Source organism: Ambystoma mexicanum, chromosome 6q (assembly GCF_040938575.1).
Source record: "Ambystoma mexicanum isolate Mex_15411 chromosome 6q, UKY_AmexF1_1, whole genome shotgun sequence".
NCBI lineage: Eukaryota > Metazoa > Chordata > Amphibia > Caudata > Ambystomatidae > Ambystoma > Ambystoma mexicanum.
Genome location: NC_090937.1, coordinates 1566988574 through 1567014430, shown reverse-complemented (window position 1 = coordinate 1567014430; position 25857 = coordinate 1566988574).

The following is a 25857-nucleotide window of genomic DNA, read 5'->3' as shown; positions in this document are numbered from 1 at the left end:
TGCCCTGCAACATTGTGTGGCTTGTCAAGTGACTACATCCAGTAAGCCCCCGTGCCCACTTCAAATAGTGCCAATGCCTAATGGACTCTGGCAGAGAGTGGCCATTGACTTTTATGGACCATTAGAAGACGGAGGCCATTTGTTGGTAGCGATAGATGAATACTCACGGTTTCCACTAGTAAAACACATTGGGCCTCATTACGACCCAGGCGGTAAGGGGTTAACGGCGCCGTAAAAGGTGGCGGTGCCGTTAACCCCTTACCTCCTAATTACGAGGTCCCTTTGCGGGTCCCTACCTTAATGGCTGGTGTTACCAGCCGTTAAGGAACGGGCCCGCAAAGGGACCTTGGAGGCAATTACGGTACCGCAATTTGCGGTACCATAATTACCGCCTTCCCCATTCCCATTTAGCCCTATGGGGCAAAAATGGGAATGGGGAAGGGCCAATGGTGAATGGGGACTTACCGCCCCGCCAACCTTGTGATGGGGGCGGTAATTCCGCCATTAACCATGGTAGCGCCATGGTTAACGCCTGGGTCGTAATGACCTGCATGGTGTCCATGGCTTTTCATCATGTGGTGACAGTATTAGATAAATTATTCAGGGAGTGGGGTGTTCCCAACACAGTTAAAACTGATAATGGCCCGCCTTTCCAGGGACAAGAATTCAAAAGGTTTGCAGTGCACTTAGGTTTCAGACATCAGATGGTCACACCTTTGTGACCCCAAGCCAATGGCATGGTTGAGCGGTTCAGGCCACGATAAAGTGAACCCGTCAGAAGGCTGTCACAGATCTAATGTCCATGCCGCAAGCAATTTCCAAAATGCTGAGAAGTTATCGTAATACGCTGCACGAAGCGACTGGGCGCACTCCTATTGAGTTGATGATACAATATAAGCCTAGAACCCGGCTTCAACAACTTGAGGACTATACTCCTGTTGAAGATGAAGAGATCAGAGAAAGAAAGAACGAGAAAATGAAAAAGGTCAAGGAATGGATGGATCGCAAGAGAAGAGCTGAGGAACACCGGATACCAGTGGGTAAGACTGTATTGGTTCAGCAGAAACAATGAAGGAAAGTGGATCCTAAATATAAATCAGTTCCCTTATTAGTCAAAGCAGTCAAAGGACCTATGATTACGGCTGTGGGGGATGACAGTGAGATAACTAGGAATGCCTCGTTCTTTCGGCGGATGTTTCAGGACGATCTGGATTAAGAATCACAAGATGTGGATGAAGATGAAGGACTGTGTATTAGTGCTCCTGGAAATCCTGGATATTCCCTGCTGCTGCGATTACAGGGTGCGGAAGTCCAGGGAACGTCTGTAAGTAGTTGGCCCCAGAGAGTTATTCGCAAGCCATCACGCCTTATTGAAGAAATGTAGATATGACCTTAATAGACATATGTGTTATGAATTTAGATGACAAGTAAGGGGGGGTTGTTGTGACTGAGTAGAATGTAGAATGTGGCTGGGATGAATATAGAATGGGACTCTTGCCAGGACGAGGGAGGAGAGAATACAGTTGAGTTAGTTGGAGTTGGGCAATAAAAGAAGAAGGAACCAGATCACGATTCAGCGTCATTATTGGTGCTTTCAATTCAGTATACGTTTGTTTAGGCTAGAACACAACACCATCCACAAGAACGACTCTGAATTCCTCCAAGAACAAACTCACATGCTACCGCCCCACCAGAATGCTCAGATCAGGTTCTGCACACTTCCTGGAAGTCTCCACTTCAAGTTCTCCAGATTAGGAGATGCCTGTTTCTCTTTCTTTGGAACCACCTTCTGGAACTCCTTCCCCCTCTCACCCTGTCTCATAGAGGATCACCTGGCCTTTAGGAAAGCCCTCAAAACCTGGCTGTTCCCTCCCACATTATGATTCCCCCCTTCCCCGCACCCATGCCCCCTTCACTCGCACACTAGCTCCTTCCAGCAGTCATACCCCCACGCACAATCCCTCCCACATGTCCGCATTCCAGCTACTTGCCTCGTCTCTCCTTCATCTTCTGTGCTATGCCACCTCGAACCCCGCTTTGGGTGTCGCCAACCCCATACGGAGGATTCAAGAAGGTATTCCAGTAAGTTGCACATGATAAGAATCCTGACAGTGGGGCGGTTATTGCACTCATATGTGCTCGGAGGGCGGGCAATGCATTGCACTTAAAATGTACCTTAGGGAAATACTTAAATTATCCGGGAGGAGGATAATCGGAGTCATTGGATCCCTCTTTCGTAGTAGGCACTGTATACTACACTAAAGCACATGAGCGTGGGCCATGCCGCCATAAGAAACAATGAAAGGGCGGTCTTGTTCGCACTAGAAGAAACTAGGGATGGGATTTTATCACTCTAAGATCCTCTCATAGGGTGAGCATTATGTATTCATTTAGCAATTTAGCACTTAGCTCATCTGTGATACGTAGCACTGCTCTTTGTACATAGATGGAACCCAGGGTCTAGACATTGTTGTTTGCACAGCTAACCCATATTCTCCCATCGCACTCAGCACCTTCATTACTTAACAGAAAGCACAGGCTCATCCACACACCCTGCACTCGCATATAACACAAACACTATTGCACAATACCTATGCCGTAAGAATGTTGCTACTATTAATGAGGAAAATTCGAACTGTAGCTTCTCACATAATTCTCTATCTCCTTAAACACATTCCACCCTGTTAAGTTCATAGTTTACCTCTGCTGGGCTCATCCACATGCCATTCAGACATGGGTGACTAGCAGGGTCTTGGCCACCCTCACATAACTTTAATGGCTGAAATACACACACGTATAATTGCACCTCCCAATTCGCCCACATTTTCTCACTATACTTTTTTGGGGGGAGATATCACTCCGACTAATTTTACCTGCAAGTCAATTTCTCAAACTACATTATATGGTGAAGGGAATCTTAACTATGATATTGAAACTATTCGAACCTTAATTTCCAAACCCTCATCTCAAAAGCACCTGGCCGAACGTTTTAGGTAACATCGTCTTTAAGAAAGGTCCGGGCATGTGGACTGTCATTTTATTTGCATTGTTTAATGACATATTGTCAAAACAAAAACCTCCTGATAATTGGAAAGTCTCTAATATCATTAAAATGTATAAAAAGAGCAGCAGAGATAACCCAATCAACTATGGACCGGACAGTAAACTGTTTGCGGGCATGGTCCTAAGAGAATTAGAAGGCTGGGCAAATGAGACAGGGCACCTGGTAAATAAAATCAAACAGGATTTAGAAAGGCTTAAGCACATCATTGAAAGGTTTCATATAGAATTATTTGACACAATTTGCCAGTAGTAGCCATTATCGTCCTTTATATGTAGCGTCTATTAACATGCCATTAGCATTTGACACTGTAAATAGAGGCAAATTGTGGCAGAAATTTAGAAACTGGTGTTTGCAATCTTCGTTCATATACATTTTGGGATTAAGCTCAGAATCAGATTGAACAGGCAGGGATCTATGACAGATGAAGTAAACACTAAGTAGGGGCTTAGACAGGAGTGTGTACCGGCACCCTGCCTGTTTAATTTATATGTATTAGATTTGGGTTACCCACTGTCAAAAGCTGCATTTTTCATTCTAGTTGTAGGTTAAGAAAGAATTAGTTGGCTTACCTACGCCGATGATGTCCTTCTTTTGGGCCATATTCAGATTGGCCTCCAATGTTTAATAAATGCCTTCTCGGAATATTCTGCTGTTAATAACCTAAAATTAAATGCCTTGAAAACTAAAGTAGTAAGGTTCTCTAAAGATCCAAGGACACAATATGGATTCATTTGGATAACTGGTGAATATAACTTGGTAATCACAAGAGAACTAACTCACTTACCTTGGTTTTAGGCTGAGATCTCATCCTACAAAAGAAGCTTTGAAGTCAGAGCTGTTAGAAATGGTAAACAGAATCGGTCCTTAAATGAAATATATAAACCATTGGTACAGACTTATTTTTACAAATCACCCTGGATTCGTATTTATAAGGTCAAAGTGGTTCCTGGTCTCTTGTATGGAATTGAAATAAATTTCCTGTTGGAAAGAGTAGATTTTTTATTTTTATTTTTTATTCTTTTTATTGACATTTTAAACAATATTAACCAATAACACATTAACTCCCCTTTCCCCCTCGCTCCCCGGTACAGTCCATCTGGTGTTTCCTCTGCTTTTCAGCATCTGGTAATTGTGCGTTGGTGTCATCTTAAAGAGAAGAACGAGCTTAAAAAAAAAGATCTTGTTCCACATGCCACGGGGTATAGACCTTTGGTGGATCTAGGTCGGATTCAATAGTTAGAAGATTGGGGCTATCTGAATGACCCCCTAGCTATTTTCGGGGCATTTACAGCGTGGTTGGGTGTTGTTCAGTCGCGTGCCCCATTCTCTTGAGTGGACCGAGGTATCGTTGGTGGATTCTATTATGCATACAGGGGCTATTAGGGAGTATCCTGTGGTGTGGGAGGTCCCGTCCTTTCATTGTCAGATTGTTTAAGCAGGTAAAGCGTATATGCATCCGAAATTCATCAGTCTCCCCATCTGTTACCTTGCATATTGCCCCACCTGGTCTCCAAGTCATTGCAGTACAATATGTCTTTGGACCACTGAGGAACCTCTGGGCGTTGTTGCCCTCCCCATACCTGTTACACATTGCTGTAGATGGTCTTTGTGGGCCATTACCCGCTTGTGCGAAACCCTTCGAAATAGTAGTTCCAAGACGGATGCCCATTCATTAACTGGTCTGCAGGAACTCTTTTTCTGGGGTCTGAGTATTGCGTCCACCATGGGCATACACATCCCCTCTGAAATGACACAACATCCTGCGGTATCCACCATTAATCAGCTAGAGGTTGTTCCTGAATGTCATTGGAAGTTCCGGTCGGTATTTGAGAATCCCGAATTTCCTACCCTACCTCCGCATAGACGAGATGATTGTCATATAGATCTACTCCCCAAACAGCCCATTCCTTTTGGCCGAATGTATGTTCTTTCCCAACGAGAAAAGTCAGTCCTGAAAGAATACCTTCAAACCAATTTACGCAATGGTCTCATTACCGAATCAGTGTCACCAGGGGGGGTTCTCTATTTTGTATCCCCAAGAAAGACTCGGATGAACTCCGCCCCTGTATCGATTACCGAGGCCTTAATAAAATAACCATCGCCGACAAATATCCCATGCCACTTATAACAGACATCATTGAAGCGGTTCGAGGGGCTTCCCTTTACACAAAACTGGATCTCAGAGGAGCATACCATCTCATACGAATAGCTCCAGGAGACGAATGGAAAAACGCCTTTCGCACACCTTTTGGACACTACGAATACCACGTTATGCCATTCGGCTTGGTCAATGTTCCGGCACTTTTTCAACGATTCATGGACCACCTGTTTGCTGACATCTTATTCCATTTCGTTATCATCTATTTGGATGATATCCTTGTTTATTCCAATAACCCAGAGGACCATATTCAACATGTTAACATAGTATTGGAACGCCTTCAATCCAATAACCTCTATTGTAAAGTTGCAAAATGTGAATTCCATCAGGAGCAAGTAACCTACCTAGGGTTTGTACTATCATCTCAGGGTGTTTCTATGGATCCCAAAAAAGTGTCAGCTGTCTTGGATTGGCCAACTCCTGCTAGCATAAAAGACATTCAGAGGTTTTTAGGATTCGCCAACTTCTATCGGAAATTCATTCCCTGTTTTTCAGAAATCATTCTACCCATAACTCGACTTCTAAAGAAAGGTAACTCGTTTTCCTGGAATGAATCTGCTCAGAAAGCTTTCAGTACTTTAAAGAAGATATTTACTTCTGCTTCCATCTTGATCATCCCTGACCAAACCAAACAATTCATTGTTGAGACAGATGCATCTCACTATGCATTAGGAGCCGTACTCTTACAACTGTCAGATCAGGAGGAAGAAAGACCTGTAGCATACCTATCTAAGACCTTCAATACTATTCAGTTCTTAAGAAAGAACTGCTGGCTATTAAACACGCCTTCGAAGAATGGAGACATCTACTTTTTGGATCTTCCTATCCAATTAAGGTTCGCACTGATCACCAAAATCTCAAAGTGCTTCAGAATGCTTACATAATTAACAGTAGGCAGGCCCGCTGGGCTTATTTCTTCCTTCCCTTTTTGGATTGAATTCACCTTTTGGCCTGGCAAACATAATTTGAGGGCAGATGCCTTATCCCGTAAGGATTCTCCTACATCTAAATTCTGTTCCGAAAAGATGTTTCCTAATGCTCAATTTATCGCAGTTCTGACTGACTTCCTGCGAACAGCTACCAACCAAAATAAATCGTTACGTGAAAGTATTGCTTCCACCCACCATCTCACAAAAGAAACTGAATATTTCTTTCATGGAACTCAAGTTCTGATTCCCAACTGGAAGTGCTACAGATATGTCATGACTCACAAGCTGCAGGTCATCGAGGGTTCCTCTCCACCTTGAAACTCATACAACGACATTTCTGGTGGCCAACTATAAGATCTGATGTCCGTGATTACGTTGCAGCTTGCAAGATCTGTGCTCATGCAAAGACCTCACGATCACCACCTTTGGGATTGTTAACAAGAATGCCTATTCCAGACCGACCTTGGAAAATCATATCTACTGATTTTGTGTCTGATCTACCCCTATCTGAGAATAAGACCACCATTATGGTGACGATTGACTATTTCACCAAACTAGCACATTTTACTCCTTTATGTAAACTACCCGGAGCTACGTTGATGGCTAAAATCTTCCTCTCTGAAATCTTTTCTCAGCATGGTCTGCCAGATACTATCGTTTCAGACAAAGGCCCCCAATATACCTCTCTCTTCTAGCAAAAAGTGTGTCACATTTTAGGGCTCAAACGAGCCCTCACGTCAGGATACCATCCCCAAACCAATGGGCAAACGGAGTGCTTAAACCAGACTCTGGAAGGTTATCTACGATGCTTTATATCAGCAGCCCAGGCTAATTGGGTAGAGTTGCTTCCGTTTGCGGAATTTGCTTACAATAATACCAGACATTCTGCTCTCCAGACTAGTCCTTTTCATTGTTCTTATGGCTATCATCCCTCATTTATTCCTACCATGACGACTCCTGATTCCGGCTGCCCGGGAGTAGATGCTCTCATTGCAGACATCCAAGAAGGTCAAAAACTGGCTAAACGATCTCTACTCATGGCTCAAGACCGAGCTAAACGGACAGCCGATCTTCATTGCTGAGAAGCTCCAGAGCTTACCATCGGGGACTCGGTTTGGTTGGCGTCTAGATTCCTTCCCTGTCGTCTTGTCCCACCGAAACTATCTCCCAAGTACTTTGGACCTTTTAAGGTGTTATCCATGGTTGGAACAGCTGTTGTGAAACTTGCTTTACCAGCTTCCTGGTCTCGGATACATCCTGGATTTCATCTATCTCAAATTAAATTAGTGGTACAGGATCGTTTTCTTCAGACTGGGGGAACTCCACCACCTCCGGTTCTCACTGATAGTGGTCCCGAATTCGAGGTGGCCAGCATTTGTGAATCTTGTTATAGACGAGGTCGATTGCAGTTTCTGATTGACTGGAAAGGATACTCACCTGCGGAAAGGACCTGGGAGCCAGCCTCTGGGGTTCATGCACCTCGACTGGTGCGAAAGTTCTTTCGGCTTCATCCGGGTAAACCCGGGGCGCCCCCCAGAAGGAGGGGGCATACTGTTACACATTGCTGTAGATGGTCTTAGTAGGCCCGTACCCGCTCATGGGGAACCCTTCGGAATAGTAGTTCCAAGACGGATGCCCATTGTGATCTTCAAGCTGACTGCAGCGGTCCAGTCTTTTCACGTCTCTCCGAGACGCTACCGACCGCTCACGTGATCCTTTATCCAGACTCGAAGCTGACGGTTCTTAGCGTCGCTTCTGCTAATGGCGCTCCGTGAATTTGTTTCAGAATCTTTCTATTTACTTTGCTAGATACTTTACGTCCATCCTTTCATCTATTCTAATCCTGTTCCTTCTTACTTCTCAGAGATTGTCACCAGTCGTCCCATTCAACCCTTGTTTCCTTCGCATTCAGACCAACCAAGCAAGCCTGTTTCTTTCCCGCCTATTCGAGAGACTTATCCCCGGCTTTGCTTTCTCCCAGGCTTCCGATAGAGTAAGTTCAGCCCCTTTTGAGTTCCTCCCTTCGTTCCGGCTAGGGCACTTATCTGTTCTTTACAGAGCCCCTGCCGCTCATCTGCTATCCTTCCGAGTTCCAGTCCCGGATATTCTACTTCCAACTTTTTTCCTTCGATGGTGAGAGGATTTCTCTTCCGCTACCTACTAGACTGTCCTACTTCTTTCCCTTCTCTGACATTCTCCTGTTTTCTCCTCTCGTGCATCTAGAAGAAGCCTCCCGTGTGACATCCTTGCACTTTCACATCTCAGAGACTCTTCGGCTTCAGCATCCTCCCGATCCACGAGACTCCAGACTCGACCAGGGTTTTTTTCCCTTGAGAGGGTTTCCCTGGCGGTCCTGTCCTCTCCCCTGGGTCTTCCCATCCTGGGTCGGAGAGACCAGGGCTGTTACAGGGGAACTTTCACGGCCGCATTTGTTCTTCCCATATTGGATTCTTCGATATGTCAAGATGAGCTTGTTGCATCCTTTGGTGATAGACGTTGGCATAACAAAAGCTTTAATCGAATTACAGTAATAACAACAGTGATAACAGTAACAATACCATTGCCACCCTACGCGTGGCTAGTATCAGCAAGAGGCTAACCAATCTCCTAGTACTCTTAGGTATTGACTTAGTATAACCCAGCAGGGCTAGTTCTGGCTCCGGTGAAGTCACCCGTCCCACAATGCTCCCTATCACCTCAAAGACCCAGTCCCAGAATTGTCTGACCTCCCTGCATTCCCATGCCATGTGTAAGCAATCCGCAGTTTCCTGGCCGCACCCAGAACACCTCCCATTTGTGTGAGGGAAGAATTATTTTATTTGGGCTGGGTGTAATAATATTGATGCAGGTACTTGAAGTGAATTAGTTTAAATCTGGTACAGATAGCTCCCTTCCTGATCATCTCACAACAGTATCCCCACGTTTCATCTGGTATTTCTCTCCTTAGTGCTCGTTCCCAGGTTGTCTTTGGGCTGGCTGTGGTTGGTGGTCTATTGGTCAGAGCTTTCATGTACAGCATGGATGTGACCTGGCATCCCAGGGTCCCCCGAACCGTGCTATCTAATGTGCTGGTTACCTGGGGGTGTCTGGGAAATGATCGGAATAGACGTTGCAGGGTCACTCGCAGCCAGAAGTACAAAAATACATCTAGTGCTGACAACTCCCCCTTCTCTCTTAGCGATTCCAGCATTATGAACACTCTGTCGAGAAACAGCTGGCCAAACTTTCCCAACCCCAGCTTTCTCATCAGGGATATGTATCTTACCTCACTGGTCAGAGGGGCATCTGAGATATGAAGGACTGGGAGATCGGGTGAATAAAGTACCTCAACTTTCGTTTTATGTTCTATTCTGGTCCATGCTCTACATTTTAAATCAACCATGTGTCGCGCTTTGTGTGATCGGCTCGGGCGGGGAGGATTATCGATCTCAGCAAAGCCGGGGATGCTAACGCCCTCTCGATTTCGACATGTCTCCGATTATAGTGTTCCCCATACAAATATGTGAGAAAACCGGCCTGTGCCACATCGTAATACCTTTCAAATTCTGGTAATGCTACTCCCCCCCTCCTGCACCAGGTCCGTAATCTTGTCCCATGATATTCTCGCCCTTTTACCCACCCATATGAATTGTGTGACTGCTGATCTCAGTTCTCGAAAGAATCTCGCAGGCACTGGTATTGGTGCGTTTAGGAATATATAAAGGAATCTGGGTAAAATGGTCATTTTGAACACCGATATCCTTCCATAGAGGTTCAATGGAAGGGAATTCCACCTCAGCATGGCCTTCTTAGCGCCTTCTAGGGTCACTACATAATTGTTATGATATACAATCTCCTTGTTTCTGGTTATGGAGATCCTTAGGTATTGGGTTTGCAGTAGATCCCACTGGAATCCCCAACTATCCCGGAGTTGGTTAACCGCATCTGTTAGGGAAAATATAATCAACTTACTGGTATTTGCCTTCAGACCCGACAAAGCGCCATAGTGTTGAACTTCAAGCATCACTGGGTCCAGGTTAACTACTGTGTTCCTTAAGAACAGAACCATGTCGTCTGCGTATAGCAAAATCACCACTCTGTGATTGTACAATCTGATCCCCCTGTATATATGTAGTTCCCTGATTCGTTCTGCTAGCAGTTCTATTGCCAGAGCTAATAGTAGGGGGTGAGGGGGGCAATGGGCAGCCCTGGCTTGTTCCTTGCTCCAGTGTTATCTTTCCTGTCTCCTGCACATTCACCCTCACCCTCGCTACTGGGCCCATATATAATAAGGATACTAGGGAGATGAACAGGTCTCCCACGCCTAAGAGGCGTAGAACCGTAAATAAAAATGGCCACTCGACCGAGTCGAATTCCTTGGTGGCGCCAAGTAGTGCTGCCACTGCTGGCTCGTCTCGCGGCAAGGCCGCTATTAGGCCGAACATTCTCCTCAGCCTGTATGATGTCGAGCGCCCTGTGATGAATCCCGCCTGATCTGCCTTGACCATCGTTGACATAAGCGGCGCCAGTCTGGTAGCCAGGATTTGCCAGAATTTTATTGTCAAGATTGATAAGCGAGATCGGGCGGTAAAATGAGCAGTCGTTACTTGGTTTCCCCGGTTTCAACAGAACCACCATGACTGCTTCTCTACGGGACTCAGGCAAGCGCCCAGTCTCGATGGCTTGTTGGTATACATGCAACAGATATGGGGCCAGCTTGTCAATTTAGTATTTATATAATTCGGCTGTGAACCCGTTCATGCTGGGGGATTTCCCTGATGGCAGATCTTTGATTGACCCTTTGACCTCCTCTAGTGTTAGTGGCCGGTTCAGCCATTCCCTCTGCTCATCCATACATCAGTAAAGCCCAATCTGGCCCAGGTACAAGTCTATGTCCACTTGGGAAGTGCAAGTTTGAGTAGATTATAGGTTTATATAGAATTATGAAATTCCTGGACTATTTTGAGATCCTCAAACTGATCTCTCCCATTTTCATCAGCTATAGTTGCTATCCTGCCCTCTTGGCCTTCCAATTTAGTGGCTCTGGCTAGGGACCACCCCTGGGCTTGGCCCTCTCTGTATTGTTGGGGCGTTACCTTATCCCATAGATATTTTATTTCCCTCTGTGCTAATCTGTGAAATTTTTGGAGTGACTGCATTATTTCCGCCTGTTGGGCATGTGTGGGGCAGGGTTGGCCTCTTGCAAGGCACGAATAGTTGCCTCTTTTTCAGCTAGTTCTCTCCATATTTGCTTTATAATCCCAGCTTCCGTTGCTATGCATTCCCCTCGGATCACACACTTAAACCCCTCCCATAGAATTCCCACTGATTCTACCGACCCCTCGTTGATCTCGAAGTACGAGTCTATGGCCTCTGTTAGTCACTCTTTAAAAACTGTGTCCGAGAGTCCCTCACTTTTGAACCTCCATGGTGGTTGTGTCCCTCGCCGCCCGGCTAGGTTAATTTTTAGAAGAACGGGGGCATGATCTGATAACGTGCGGGCTAGTATATCGACTCCAGCAGTGCGGCCCAGAATGGTCCGGGATATCAAGAAAAAATCAAACCAGTTGTGAGGCCCAGAGTGATGTGTATACTGACATGTTGCCGGGTTCCTTATTCTCCACACACCCTCTACCCCCACACCTGGATTATTCCCTGGTGGTTATCAGACCCCCTTGTGTTCAGGCGTGGATTCCCCCCAGCATGGTCCTTGGTGGGATCCAGAACCTTGTTGAAGTCTTCCGCCCATATTATCTCCCCTTTGGGTATGTCCCCTAGATGCCTTTCAATCCATTCTAGTGATTCTATCTTATCTTGATTGGGCCCATAATAGTTGACTAGAGTATATAGTTTCCCCTGGATTACCCCTTCAACCACTAGTGCTCTGCCCTCTCTGTCTTTCAGGATCTTTGTTTGTCGGAACCCCACTGAGTTATGTACCAGGATGCTCACTCCTCTTGCATATGAGGAATATGAGGAGAAATATCTGTGGCATCCCCAGCTTTTCCGGAATTTAGCCTCTGACTCGGTTGTAAGATGAGTCTCTTGCAGAAGAGCGACTCCTACTTGATGGAGTCTCATATATTGCAGGACTTTCTGGAACACTTAGAGGGACAGTTAAGGCCCCTCACATTCCAAGTTAAAAATGTAAGTGTCGCCATTTCAGGCTCGTTTAAGTTGTCCCCCCCCGACGTCAGAGGGCCATCCGTGGCAACTGCAACATCCTACTCCTTGATTTACTCACGGCTTGATTCACTCTATACGCAGATACTATTCTGCCTGTATCAGATGCGTCCCTTCCTCCCTCCCCTACCGACAGCCCCAATTCGTCAGTGATGCATTTCCTCCCTCCATTCCATTTTGTTCCAACTATGAACTCCCATTTCTTCCCTTTGCTGAATAACCCAACATTCCAACACGTTAACATCCGTAACCATATTACGTTACCGAGCTTCCGCTAGAGGGGTATCTAGGTGCCGACCCTCCGTTGCACTCTCTGGGTATGTGGTTTCCAGAACTGCCCCATAGATTTATCTTCAATTGGTATTATGCAGCCTTATGTGCATTGTGTGTTCAAGTAATGCTTCATGCATTGTTCTCTCTCGGGCGTGGGGCGCATGGTAGCATATCCAGAAAGGAGCTGGTCTCCTCTGGGGTTTGGAAGAAAACTAGTTTGCCCCCATGCTCGAGCCTCAGCCTGGCCGGAAACATCATAGCATATTTCAAGCCTCTGTCTCGTAGTCTTTTTTTAACGGCGATGAATGTTCTCCTGGACGTTTGCACTTTATCGGAAAAGTCTGGAAAGAATCTGATCGTGTCTCCTTTGTAACAGATAGTGCCTTTTTCCCTTGCTCTGCGGAGAGCTGTTTCTCTATCCCGATAATTCAACAGGCGGGCTATCAGTGGGCGAGATGTAGCCCCAGGGACCGGTCTCCTGCGGCTCGGTATTCTGTGCATTCTCTTGACTATGCACAGTGGTGAAAACTCCTCGGGTCCCAGCGCTTCCCTTAGTATCTCCTCCACCAACTCCTCCATATTTCCCCAGTCCAGTGATTCTGATAGGCCCACAATTCTGATGTTATTACATCTGGATCGTGATTCCAGATCCTCCTGTTTTTCTGTTCAGTGCCCTCTTCACTTCGGTCATCTCCATGGTAGCGGAGGCTGCCTCATCTTCCACTCTGTAGACTCAGCCCTCTGCCTCATAAAAGTCGATCCCATGCTTGTCTAATCTCGCCTGCATGTAGTCCACCTTACATGTCAGGGTGTCCAGTTTCCTGTCCAGGGACAGTATGCCTGATTGCAATTGTGTAAACATAGTCTTGATATCTTGAAAGGCTGTCGCTGGGTCCAGGGATAGTATCGGGGGTGGGGGGGTGGAGCTTCCAGCGTATCCTCCATGGTTCTGGTTGACTTTGTCTGAGGTGCCGTTTCAAAGTTTAGTTTTGCTTGCTGTTTGCCACTTTTCCCTGATTTGTACATTGTGCTCAGTCCCGATTTGAGGGCGGTTTGATGACACCTGTATGGCAGTTCTCCAATCTATTTGCTGCCTTCCGTGGCAGTTTTTGCTCCACTGGGGTATGAGGCCACAGCGCCATCTAACACTTCAACCTCGGGCCCTTCCAGAGTTCCTGTTGTCGCGGTAGGCGGGCTGTGATCAACGGGGCGTTGTTTCATGCGCCATTGCCGTGGCAGAGTTAGTTGTATTCTCACTTTTGAGCCTGCAGATGGTGCCTGGAAGATTCGGCTTGGTGGGTCTGTTGGTCTGGTTGCCTTCCGCAGGGGACTACCCCTTGGTGTTGCGTGGCTCTGCTATGGAAGTGTTTCTGTGGTCAACAGTGGTCACTGTCTGAGGTGCCACACCCCCTCCAAGTATGATGCGACCTCACAAGGCCTTCTGGTGCCTCTTTGCTCACTGTGAATTGCCGTGCAGTCTGCACATACACCTTCTAGGTGATGGTGAAATGTCCTTGCCCCTGTCTTCTTGTAATGGGTGGGTTTGCCAATGTGGAGGTATTCAACTGCGCTGGTTCCTCCCTTGCCTGGGATATAGCCTGCTTGTTCAGCTGGGTTCTCCTTATGGTTCATTCCGCTGAGCTATTCCTGAGGCTTGTTTAGCGGTGTCCGGGGGTCTCTTGCGTTGAGAGTCTGCAGTGCCCATGATGGCTTATTGTGCATGGATTCAGCTGAGCGTCTCTCATGGGTTTAATTCAGAAATTGTGCTATCTACCATGGCATTCTCCCCAGGAGGCTGACAGTGCACTCCCCACGCTTGTCTTTTGGGCAGATATCCCTTACTGGGGCCGGGTGTGTCCGTTATGTTTGTTTCCCTGTTTGTTCGTCTGGTTGGTGGCGTGATCTGCCATGGTCCCACGGATTGGCTCAGCGTAGTGTAAGTCCAACGCAGTCAGCCCGCTTCCCTTCCGCAGTGTCTTCTGGGGGCCTGATGAGGTCGCGCCTCTAGCTACGTTTGACCTCTGCCCACCCCGTGGAGGTTTGGCGTGCACTGCCCACTGTTGTGGGAATTCCTGGAAAGTTGTGTTGGGTGGAATGATGTCCCAAGTTTCATTAATTTATCTGCCCCATATCTGAGCGCTTTGCAGGGTACTCACTGTGTTTAGTCTTCCGTAAGCTGTTGTGTTTCTGTGGAGGGAGTAGTTTGTGATACCCTGCTCTGCGCTCTTTCCAGGTCTGCTCCCGGGTAGTAGTGTAGACTGGCCTGGGGTTGCATGCCCTATAGAGTTTACGTCTTCTGGCTGCCATTGTCTCCTCGGCCTTCCCCTCCTTACTAGCTCTTGGTGCCGGGCACATTGCTGTTACAGCCGTGGACCTGGTCTATATTCACCGGGGTGTGGTAACATGTCTCTGCTTGTGTCTCAGGGCTGTGGCTTGTCTGCCCGAGGGCCAGACCCACAGTACCGGTGCCCTGTTCAAGAACACCCCGCGGGCGCTCACCTCCTCACCCCTTCTCAGGAAGCCCTGACGAGGTAATGGTCTCGATCGGGCAGTAGGCCTTCACTGCGGTGTTCTCCGCATCTGCATGCGCTTCGCTGGAGGGGTGCCTGGTCCCTCTGCAGTGGCGGTCCCACAGCATGTCCAGGGGGCCTCTCTGGGCATGTCGCCTAGCGTCTTCCAGAAACCTGTGTTCGCTGTCCCTGCTAGGCGGTATCGTGTCTCAGGATTTGTCGGGGCCAAGGTGTGTGGCTTCAGCGTCGTGGCAAGGTCCGCGCAGAGGCTTTACAGTTTGCCTGCATATGGTCGTCATGGTTCCTCCCACCGTTCGGTATTGTTACCGCGGCCTTTCGCCGTCTCCTCTGCCGTGTTGGCTAACAAGGGTTCACCAGCTCCGATTCTCCACGGGATGCTCCTAGCGGATCCCAACGTTCTTCTCTTTCCAATTCCGTCGTGCATTAGGTATCGGCAGGCTGGAAACTGTCCGGATTTGGTGCCGGATTTATCAGTGCTGTGGAGCTTCACAGGCTTGCGGCCATCTTGGTCGGGCTCGCTAGCCCCCCCCAAAGAGTAGATTTCAATAAAATATAAGGCTTGATGTGGCAAAGTGCACTGAACCTACCGAATTGTATACCAACAATAGTCCTGAGATATGAGTTGGGGTTGCCAGCACCCAGGTGCTGGTTCCAATGGAAACTATTGCAGCTTTATGCTACATTTTTATTTCCTCAAAGAAATTCCTTGTATGACATTTTTAACCTCAAAGTAGATGAAAAAAGAGGCGATCGTCAATGTGTGATATGCTAACAAGGCTGGAGTGCATAATAAGTGACATTGGATCATCAAGCTTGGCCTTAATTGATAACCCAACAGATGTTAAAAAGAGACTTTTCAACATGGATTGGCTGAATACAAGAGACAGAATTGGAAAATATAAATGATATCAACATCTATTTTAGGATATTAGAAGCTAAGGAATTATGCCGAAATATCTGAGAATAACCCACATTCTCGTTGGCGCACACAATTCCCAAGATTTAGGATGAATGTGTTGCCCATTGGAGAAATAAAGTATATAAGTGGGAAAAGTGAAACTGGGAAGAACAGTGGTAAACACTGCAGTAGCTTAGACACTACTAAATCGCTCCTTTATTTAGTTATAGCATGCGCGTCGCACCTACCGTTAAGAATGAAATTCTTTGGGAATTTTGTGAACACTACTGATTGGGTGAAAAGAGAAATGCTTAGGCAACGATTAGAGGCAGGAAATGGACTTGATTGCGCTTTGTTGCGCTTTTTATCTAGCATCAATTTGATTATTTTAAAGTCATGATGTACTTAAATTCAAAATATGTGATTATAGTATGTATATATATATATATATATTAAACTAGCTGTTCCTGGCATAAATACGCTGTTCTAGCATACCTTAAAGATCAATATTGGTTGGTATTTCATTGGGTCACTTCTGTCAACCTCCTTAAATATCAGAATTACCACTGATCACTTCCAGGAAGGGGGAGTCGGTCCCTGTGACTTATAAATGGTCATTGAAAAGGCTAAACCTACAGGAAATTGTCGTCTTTTGAATTTGAAAGGCATATTTGTATGAGATGGAATCAGAGGTATGCGCGGTATAAGAACAGTATTTAAGTTTAATCCATCAATTACACAGGCCTCTGTGATGTGTTTTTGTAGACATTTAATTGTAAAGCTTATTCCATTGCAGAGTCCCTGTGATTGCATAGGATTGCGTAGTAGCATAATTACAGCACCTACTTTCAGTTTTCGCTCGTGAGGAGGCATTCGCCCTACAACGTTTCACTCTTTAGAGACTGAAACGTTGAGCCAGTAATTACCTGTTCACTGACACTAGAACCGCTGTGCTCTGTGTGAAGAGAAGTGGGGGTCGAAATAAGTAACTTGAAATTATTCTGAATGTTTGCGATAGTGAAGTGACCGCGTAGAACCGTGCTCATTCTGTTTGAGAAAATGATAGCTGTTGTTACAGTGGAAAGTGTGAGGAGCCAGTAATGTGAGGGAGACAACTGTTTGATGATTTATCAACACATGACATTTTATTCTTAAAGAAAATATAATGAAAATGCCTCACTATCCCTACTCTGCTGAGGATTTCCCCGCCTAACCAAAGCTAAGGGGAAACACTCCAACCCAGGACAACTGGCCCTCACACTAAGCAACAAATAAATAAAGAAAATATATTGCAATACAACATATCATGAACAACATTCACAGTCTAAGAATAACCTTCTAATGTCCTGGTGATTTCCCTCCACCAGGATTCAAGGTCAGCTCTGTTAGTGTTCAACAAAAGAAAGAAATGTCTCAAATCAGTTCTTGATATTTCAAAGTCAGAGTAAACGTTTGTTAACCAATGATAGCAAATCTCTTCTCCTTGGTAAATTATGCACTTCCACCAAATAGCACCAATGGTAATCCCAGCCACAATGCTTTGTCACCTCTTCAAGAAGACTTGACACAGTCCAAAAGAAATGCAATATTCACAACTGTCAGTAATACCCAGTTCTTGGTTAACAGTTAGTGTTTTCTTAGTTACAGTTTTAGAATTCACAATGGTATATTAGTCATTGTGACTTCTCAGTGCTGCTGCTTCCACTTCAACAACATCACTTCTACTTGATTCACTGTGAGACTTTGAGATTCACTTTGTCTCACAGTACTCCACTTTGTTTAAACTACTACAATGCTGCATCCACTGGCAAAAAGATGTACCACCACAGCTTCAGTACTTTGGAAATTACTAACACAGCTTCAGTGATTTGTACTTTTAGACCGGCTTCGACAAGTCATACTTTAACGTACTTCAACAATTTCAAGCAGGCAAGGCACTCTTTCTCTGAATATCTCTCTTCAAAAGGGGCAGCCTCTTTGCCTCTCTTGTCTGTCTGTCACAATAACAAACGGGGTCTGCCTGTAAGACTCACTTCTCTCTGTTTTCCATAGTCACTGGCACTACAGCTTGTGTCAACTTCAGAATAGTCTTTACAAGCAGCCAGTTTCCCTTCTCCAACTTTACCGGCACCCTTCTGCCATTTATCAGTTCAAGTAACTACCCAGAAGCTTTGGTGCCACCCTCTTAGCTTCAGGTAATGCTTGCACACTTGTATCTTAGACCGCGTTACAATATTTAACTCCAGGAAGGGAGGGGGACCCTGCCAGGGCTCCCTGGGACTACCGCTGCACTTGGGAATGATCAACCCACATGGGAGACAGCCGACCAAGGCCAGGAACATTACCCCTGACTTTCCTGGAGCTCTAGATGGCGTGTGTTACAGCTTCTCCCTCCAGGAAAGGTTGGGATCCCTGCCGGGGCTCCCTGGAACCACTGCAGGGCTTGGGGATGGTCAGGCCACATGGGAGACAGCCCCCCAAGGCCAGGGACAACACCCTCCCCATCCTGGAGCGCCGAACCCCAAACCCTCTCCCGTAATGATAGACTCACAACTTGTGTCAAGTGTTGGCAATAAAAGGCCGTAGGATTTTATTGTACAGATATGAGTTATGGCAAATACACAATATCACATATCATGATGGTATCATACTTTTGGGCACCGGGTCCTGAGGTTACACCCTCTGACCCGTGCCGCCACACACGGGCAGGTTGTGCGGCTGACCGTGTTCCCCCAAGAGTATGCCCTAGAAACAGCGCCTGTGAGCAATTGTTGCATTGGTTTCCTGAAAGAAATGCTCCATGCCCTAGTTAGACAAATGGGTGCCGTCATGGAGAAAGAGGTTTGGGTTGCCTAGTGTAATGGCTTGAAGTTTTATGAAACCCAGTCCTCGTGTCATACAGAATCTCTCTATCCCCCTGTTCAATTTCCTTCTGGATATGTCTACAGATTTGTAGCAGTAGGCCCCTAGCCATTTCTTTCTTGGTAAGATGGCTGAGAAGTATATTTCAGTACCCCTCCAGTTGTGCGAAATGCCTGCTAGGGAGGAGCAGATTTCTTCGCATAGGATGCGTCTAGCCGTGTTGACTAGGTTGTTGCCCTCTAGATGAATGATCAGGAAGTATTGGGGGGTCCCTGTATGCCACCAATTCTGCTAGTGTTTCGTGGACGTCGGCCCACCGTAGGCCTCTGTATCCCCACCATGAAGTAATGGTGTTTCTGAAAGGTGCCCTTCTTTAGTCTCTTCTGCCCATCTGACTGTCCTGAAAACGAATGAGTGGCCAACTATCCATGCTGATCGGAGAGTGGTCCTCGATTCGCCTGTTGTTTCTGTGGTGGTGGGAGGGAGAAGAAAAGAAAATTTGAGGGAGGATGGCTATATCAGTTGTGGTTGATACATCTTTTATAACAAACAGTCTGACTTCCATCCCCCTATGTTTTTTAGTTGTTGCGGTGCTAAGCCTCCCTGCCATGCTGCAGTGGCGGCACCTATCCTGAAGGAATGGGTGCCGTACTGTTTGGGATCCCACCCTGCTTAGCTGATTGCTTTTATCAGCACTCCTTTAAATTGGTAGCGGCTTAGAGCCGATGCATCCTTGTGGATTAAAGAACTCCCCCCCACTTTGGGTTGTTGTGCGTAATAGAGGTTGGTGATGCAAACCGGACAGTTTGTTGCTTCATCAATGCAACAAATGTTGATGGTTCTTTTTGCACCCGTTTTCGACTGTTGCATTTCTATGTTAACACTCTCCTGTCTCACCCTAACTTCCATGATACCCAGGCCGTTTGTATCCTTGGTGCTGGAAGCGATGAGTTCTCCTACCCGGAAAGCCCCAAAGTAGGCTAGGAAAAAGGCTGTTTTAAATAACATTATCTCGTATGGGTGCCAACATATGGCTTCCAAATGGCTTGCTATCTGCACCAGTTTGCTGAAATCAAGGGGTCGGCGGGTGTCCACTTGGGCACCCTCTATTCTGCCCCATCCCTTCATTGCATAAGAGAAGAGGGCGTTGTGGGTGGGGTCTGAATCACCCCGTATTTTTGTAAAATATGAAATTGCCACCAGGTGTCTTTTAGCCCAATCCCTTTTGAAACCTTGTTCCCGACCCCATTTTAAAAATACTTTAATCGTTATTAATTCTATGTGGTTTACACCTGTGGACTTAAATACTGTTTGCAAACACTTACTGTACTGTGTTGCAGTAGTGCTTGCCACTGCCCTCTCTGCCATCTCCGTTAGGAAGCCTGTGAGGTTGTTGGCACCCGTTGGTGATGTGCCTGATTCTTGTTGGGCATCCCGGCCTGGGCTCCCTGGCGCTGGCATTGATGCCAATGTGTTGTTGGCACCCGTTTTAGAGGTGCATGTTTTGTATTGGTCATCCCGGCCTGCACTCTCTGGTGCTGGCGTTGATGCCAATGTGTTGTTGGCACCTGTTTCAGAGGTGCCTGGTTTTCGTTGGGCATCCCAGCCTCTGCTCTCTGGCGCTGGCGTTGATGCCGTTATTCTTGTCTTCCCATTATTGCCCATCATTCTGCTGGTATTGGCGTCATCTGTTCTTGGGCGTGCGGCGCTAGCTCTCGGAATCTTGTCCACTGGAAGCGAGATAAGGCATCAGCAATGTTATTATCTGCCCCTGAAATGTGCTTCGCTTTGACTACAACGTTTTCTTGTAGTGTGACTGTTGTAATGGCTCGTAATACTTTCAGTACTAAAGGGCATTTCGTAGACCTTCTGTTTATGGAGCCCACTACAGCCCTGTTATCGCACCAGATCAAAAGTTCCGTATTCGCTAGTAGCCTGCCCCAGATGTGTAATGTTAGCCAGATGGGAAATATTTCTAGTAGGGTGATGTTTTTTGTTTGTCCACCCTGCTGCTTGCCATGAATTGGGCAGTGTCCTGCCACCCATTCGGAGTCTAGTATGGCTCCAAACCCCTTGCTCCCGGCTGCGTCGGTGTATAGGACCCTGTTTGACCAGGTATTTAAAGGCGTTCGCCAAAGTAAAGACCCGTTGAAATCTCTGAGGAATTTTCCCCATGTTTCCAGGTCTTATTTCACCTCTCTGCCTAGCCGGATATGCAAGTGTGGTTTGGTGAGTGATTTGATTTTGATCTCTAGGCTTCTGGAAAATATCCTCCCTGGAGGTATTATTCTGGATGCGAAATTGAGGCTGCCTGTTAAGGATTGTATTTCCTTTACTGTCCCCTTTTACTTCTGTCCCCCTTTCTTTCGTTATCAGGTTTTGTATTTTAAACAGGAGTTCTGCTATTTTTATTTTGGGGATTCTGCAGAGCCCCTTTGCTGTGTCTATTTCGGTGCCCAGGAAAATTATGTTTGTGTCTGGTTTGGTGGTTTTTTCCTTTGCAAGGGGAATTCCCCAATGTGCGGCCATGTGCTCAAGTTTTGCTAAAGCCCTGCCGCATTCCCCGGAGTTTGGTGGCCCCATGACCATGAAATCATCTAGGTAATGCACTATTTTTGTCCCTGGTCTCTGCTTTAGGAAAGCCCATTGGAAAAGTGAAACCTAGCCACTGCTGTGAATCTGGGTGGACTGGCAAAAGTCTGTAAGCAGATTTGATGTCCAGTTTGGCCATCAAGGTGTTTCTGTCGCACTCTTGTATGAGCCTTACCGCCTCTTGGAAATGTGTGTAAGATACGGCGGATTCTGTATGTGGGATGCCGGCGACTGGCCTTTGGGGTAGGAGAGATGATGGATTAGCCTGATTTTCCCAGGTTCTTTTTTGGGGACCAGGCCTAGTGGAGATATTAAATAGTTCTTTAAAGGCATGCCGTTCCCAGGGACCTGCTATCCTGCCTAGTTGCAGTTCTTTCTTGATTTTGGTTTCTACTATCTGGGGGTTATCCCTGGCTGACTTCAGGTTCATCGGGATGGTGTGAGACCCAGAGCCCTTAAATGGGATGGAAAACCATTGGTGATACCCTGCCATAGTATCCTGCTGGTTTCCTTGTCTGGGTAGTTGTTTAGGGCGTCCCTAAAGTTGCCCTGGTTGATGGGTGTTCATCCTGGTTCTAAAATTGGGGTATCATTCTTTCTTGGCTTGTAGTCTGGTGCAGTTGCTGGCTGCATGGTCGCCGTTGCAGTTTGTGCAGGCGTGTTTGTACCAGCATTCTTGTACACTGGTTTTTCCCAAAATTTCTGCCTCCTGTTTGTTCTGTCTGTGGGCATTATTTTTAGCCGCCCAAGGCTGGTTCTCCGAAAGGGCTGCTCCCCTTTTTTGGATTTATCATTGTCATTGGATTTGTTTCCTTGCAAATTTTTGCTATTTTTGGAAGAAGAATGCATGGTATCTTCTTCCTGGGGAGGTTCGGCGTTGAGGGTGTATAAATCGTTCTGGACTTCATCCCACTCAATGGCCGGCCTTTCTGACATGCTCCTCCTGAATCTGATATCATATGCTAGCCATGTCTTCCCCCTCTGGGTTACTTTTACTTCCCTTATTTTATCAACGAATGCCCAGATCTTCCTACCATCCATAGGGAATTTTTCTTCATATATTGTTGCTAAGATGGTAAAGGCTTGTAACCAGTTGTCCCAGTTTTGTTCGACCTGGGTGTTTCTGGCAATAGCTTTTTCTTCTATCTTTTTGGGGTCTCTGAAAGCGTCTTTCCCTTTGCCTTGGGCTTCTATTAAGGAAAAGATTTCTATAAATTCCTTGGCCCATATGGCTTCTTTGATTGTGGTATCAATGTTCCATGCCAGGCATCTTTTGTATCTATTTAATATCTCTGTTTGGAAAGATTTCATTTTTTGGTCTAACTGTGCATTACAGATTGTTACAATGTCAGTTGTATTGCTGCCGGGTGTCCTTGTCACGCCCGTGATGTCTGCGCTGGGGGTTGCCCATGCTTTTAGAGCACCTGCTGAGTCTGTTGCTGGAGTTGTGGAGGCTGTTGTATTTATAGCTGTGGGTGCTATTGGTAACTGCTGTACTTGTTGTGGCGGGATTGCTGTAGGTAGTGTTACAGGTGGGTTGACAACCGTTATTGTAGGTTCTACTGCGATGGTAGGGTTTGAGGCCTTAGGTTCCCTTGTGGGCGGTGTCTGTTTCCCCCTTACTTCTACCATTAGTTGCTGTAATTCCACTACATTCTCGCATAGTTTTGACAATTTTTTGTTACCTTTTTTTGGCGCCTTCAGATACTTTTCTCCTTTTTGATGGTGCAGAACCCTCATCTTGGCTGGGTGGGCTGGTAATTCCTTCCCTGAGTAGGCCGTACATGTTTTCTCTAACCCATGCCCATCCGTAGTGCTCTGCCACTTCAATGGCTGCTAACAATTGTGGTGATTTGGGCTTTTGCACCGGTGTTGCGGGTGCCCGTGCTTTCCATTTGGGCCCCATGATCTTTTATGCCTGTTATAGGAAAAGGAAAAAAGTTTTATCAAGGAGTTAAGGCGGTTGCTATCGGGGAGCTCTTTGAGCCTGTTCTATTTGTTGCCCGTGCTGGGTAACTGCTGGCTGGTGCCCTCTTGTTGTGGTCTGTGTTTTCTGCTAGCTTTTTGCTAAAAGAGATATATCTCCTTTTGCTAAGTCTATGTAGGGTTGTAGGGTTCAAAGAAAAAATTGTCTCCTAGTGTCCACTTTGTGCGGGGTTTATTTTGGTTTATTATAAATGGGCAGCCCCCAGACTTGTTTTACTGGTATTTAAATAATTGGTTTTGCTGTGAGGGCGCCCGTGCAAAATTACAGAAAATATTTTTAATCTGCAGTATTTGGGCCCGCCGAGTTTGAAATTGCATTTGCAAGCTCTGCGTGGATGTCAAGAAAAACTAGCTCCCGGCTCGCTGTGCTACCAGGCTGGCTGTGACTCTGCCCGAGTTTAAAACGGCTTGTGGTATCTTTCCCCGCCTGCCTTATAACGCGAAGGCTCCGGTCCACTGTAACAATTTGTATCTCTTCTCAGACACAAGTGTCTATTTTTCCTCCCACGTAGCCCCAGCGTGGTGGTTCACCTGTAAGTTGTTGAATCGAACGCCGTCCGAGCTGGGCTGCTCGGGTGCCTCTCTCTCCTTTGTTCGCACTGGCTTAGGATGATTCCGCAGCACGCGTCTTTGTTTGTTTTGTTTTAGACACGCTCGCTGCTCGCTTTTCCTTTATGCCGAGATGTTGAAATTGACACCGTCCGCGCTGGCTGTTCGGTTGCCTCTTCTTCCTTCGTTAAGGCTGCAATGCAATTGCTTTGAACAGTACAATGTTCAGGAAGGAAAAAAGACGCTGCGATGTACAGCGAACTTCAAGATTTGCTAAAGAAGCAAGAAGATTTGGAAGACACTGAGTAAACAGTGAACCTCCTGTTTGCTTGGGTCCTCGTTCAGGGTCCACAAACAGATTGTGTTTACTAAGAGCATGCTGCTCATATTTATAGGACCCAGGGAGGCCCGGGGTCTTTGTTGTGCATGTGGTGGGGGCTGCTGTTGTCACAGCCCCCGGCCGGATAGCCGACTGTCTGGCCCCCTGGTGGGGGCAGATCTTTTGAACCTGGGCCCTGCCTGATGGTTGTTTTCCTTATGGTGCTTAGCACCTTGCTGTTTGAAGGAAGGGTGAGATGACTGTTCGCACCTCACCCTTCCATGGCTTTGTGCTACCGAGACTGCGTGTCTCCGTAGCTGGGGGGAGGAGAGGAGCAGGCACAGGGAAGGTTGGGGCTTCCCCTCTCTCAGCTGCCGATGGTAACTGCAGTTACCCTGACTCGCTTGTGGGATGCCCATGTAGCATTGCCCATTTTGTGTGTTCCGCCCCCTACTCTGGTCTCTACACTGGCCACGCTCACGCTCTGCGGTGTGTCTCACGCAAGGCACTTGGCCACTCGCAGATACATGCCGATCATGTGCGAAGTCCCCGCAAAGTGCAAGAAAGTCCAGCACAGTCGATTCCATGAATCACCGAAGAAGGTTTGCGTGCCATTTGGCGTGCAAAGTCCCAATTTCCTGCACACTTCATTCCATAAATCGGGACATATGTTACTTGTGTTGTGTATATATCCAAAGCCGGGATCCAATGTTCAGCATAGGTTATCCTCATACGGTACCTATATAACCAGTACATGATGGGGCACTCATTTGCAGATGAGCCTTTGTTCGTCATTTTAACAGTATGCTTGTGTTAGCTGTATCTCACGTACTCCAGCCTCCAGTGCTGACTGCTGCGCATGGAATACACCCACTGACTAAATCCCATGTACTACAGCCTCCAGTGCAGACTGCTGCACATGGAATACACCCACTGACTATATCCCATGTACTACAGCCTCCAGTGCAGACTGCTGCACATGGAATACACCCACTGACTGTATCCCATGTACTGCAGCCTCCAGTGCAGACTGCTGCGCATGGAATACACCCACTGACTATATCCCATGTACTCCAGCCTCCAGTGCTGACTGCTGCGCATGGAATACACCCACTTACTATATCTCACGTACTCCAGCCTCCAGTGCTGACTGCTGCACATGGAATACACCCACTGACTATATCCCATGTACTATAGCCTCCAGTGCAGACTGCTGTGCATGGAATATACCCACTTACTGTATCCCACATACTCCAGCCTCCAGTGCTGACTGCTGCACATGGAATTCACCCACTGACTATATCCCATGTACTCCAGACTCCAGTGCTGACTGCTGCACATGGAATATAACCATTGACTGTATCCCATGTACTCCAGCCTCTAGTGCTGACTGCTGCACGTGGAATATACCCACTGACTATATCCCATTTACTACAGCCTCTAGTGCTGACTGCTGCACATGGAATACACCAACTGACTATATCCCATGTACTCCAGACTCCAGTGCCGACTGCTGCACATGGAATACACCCAT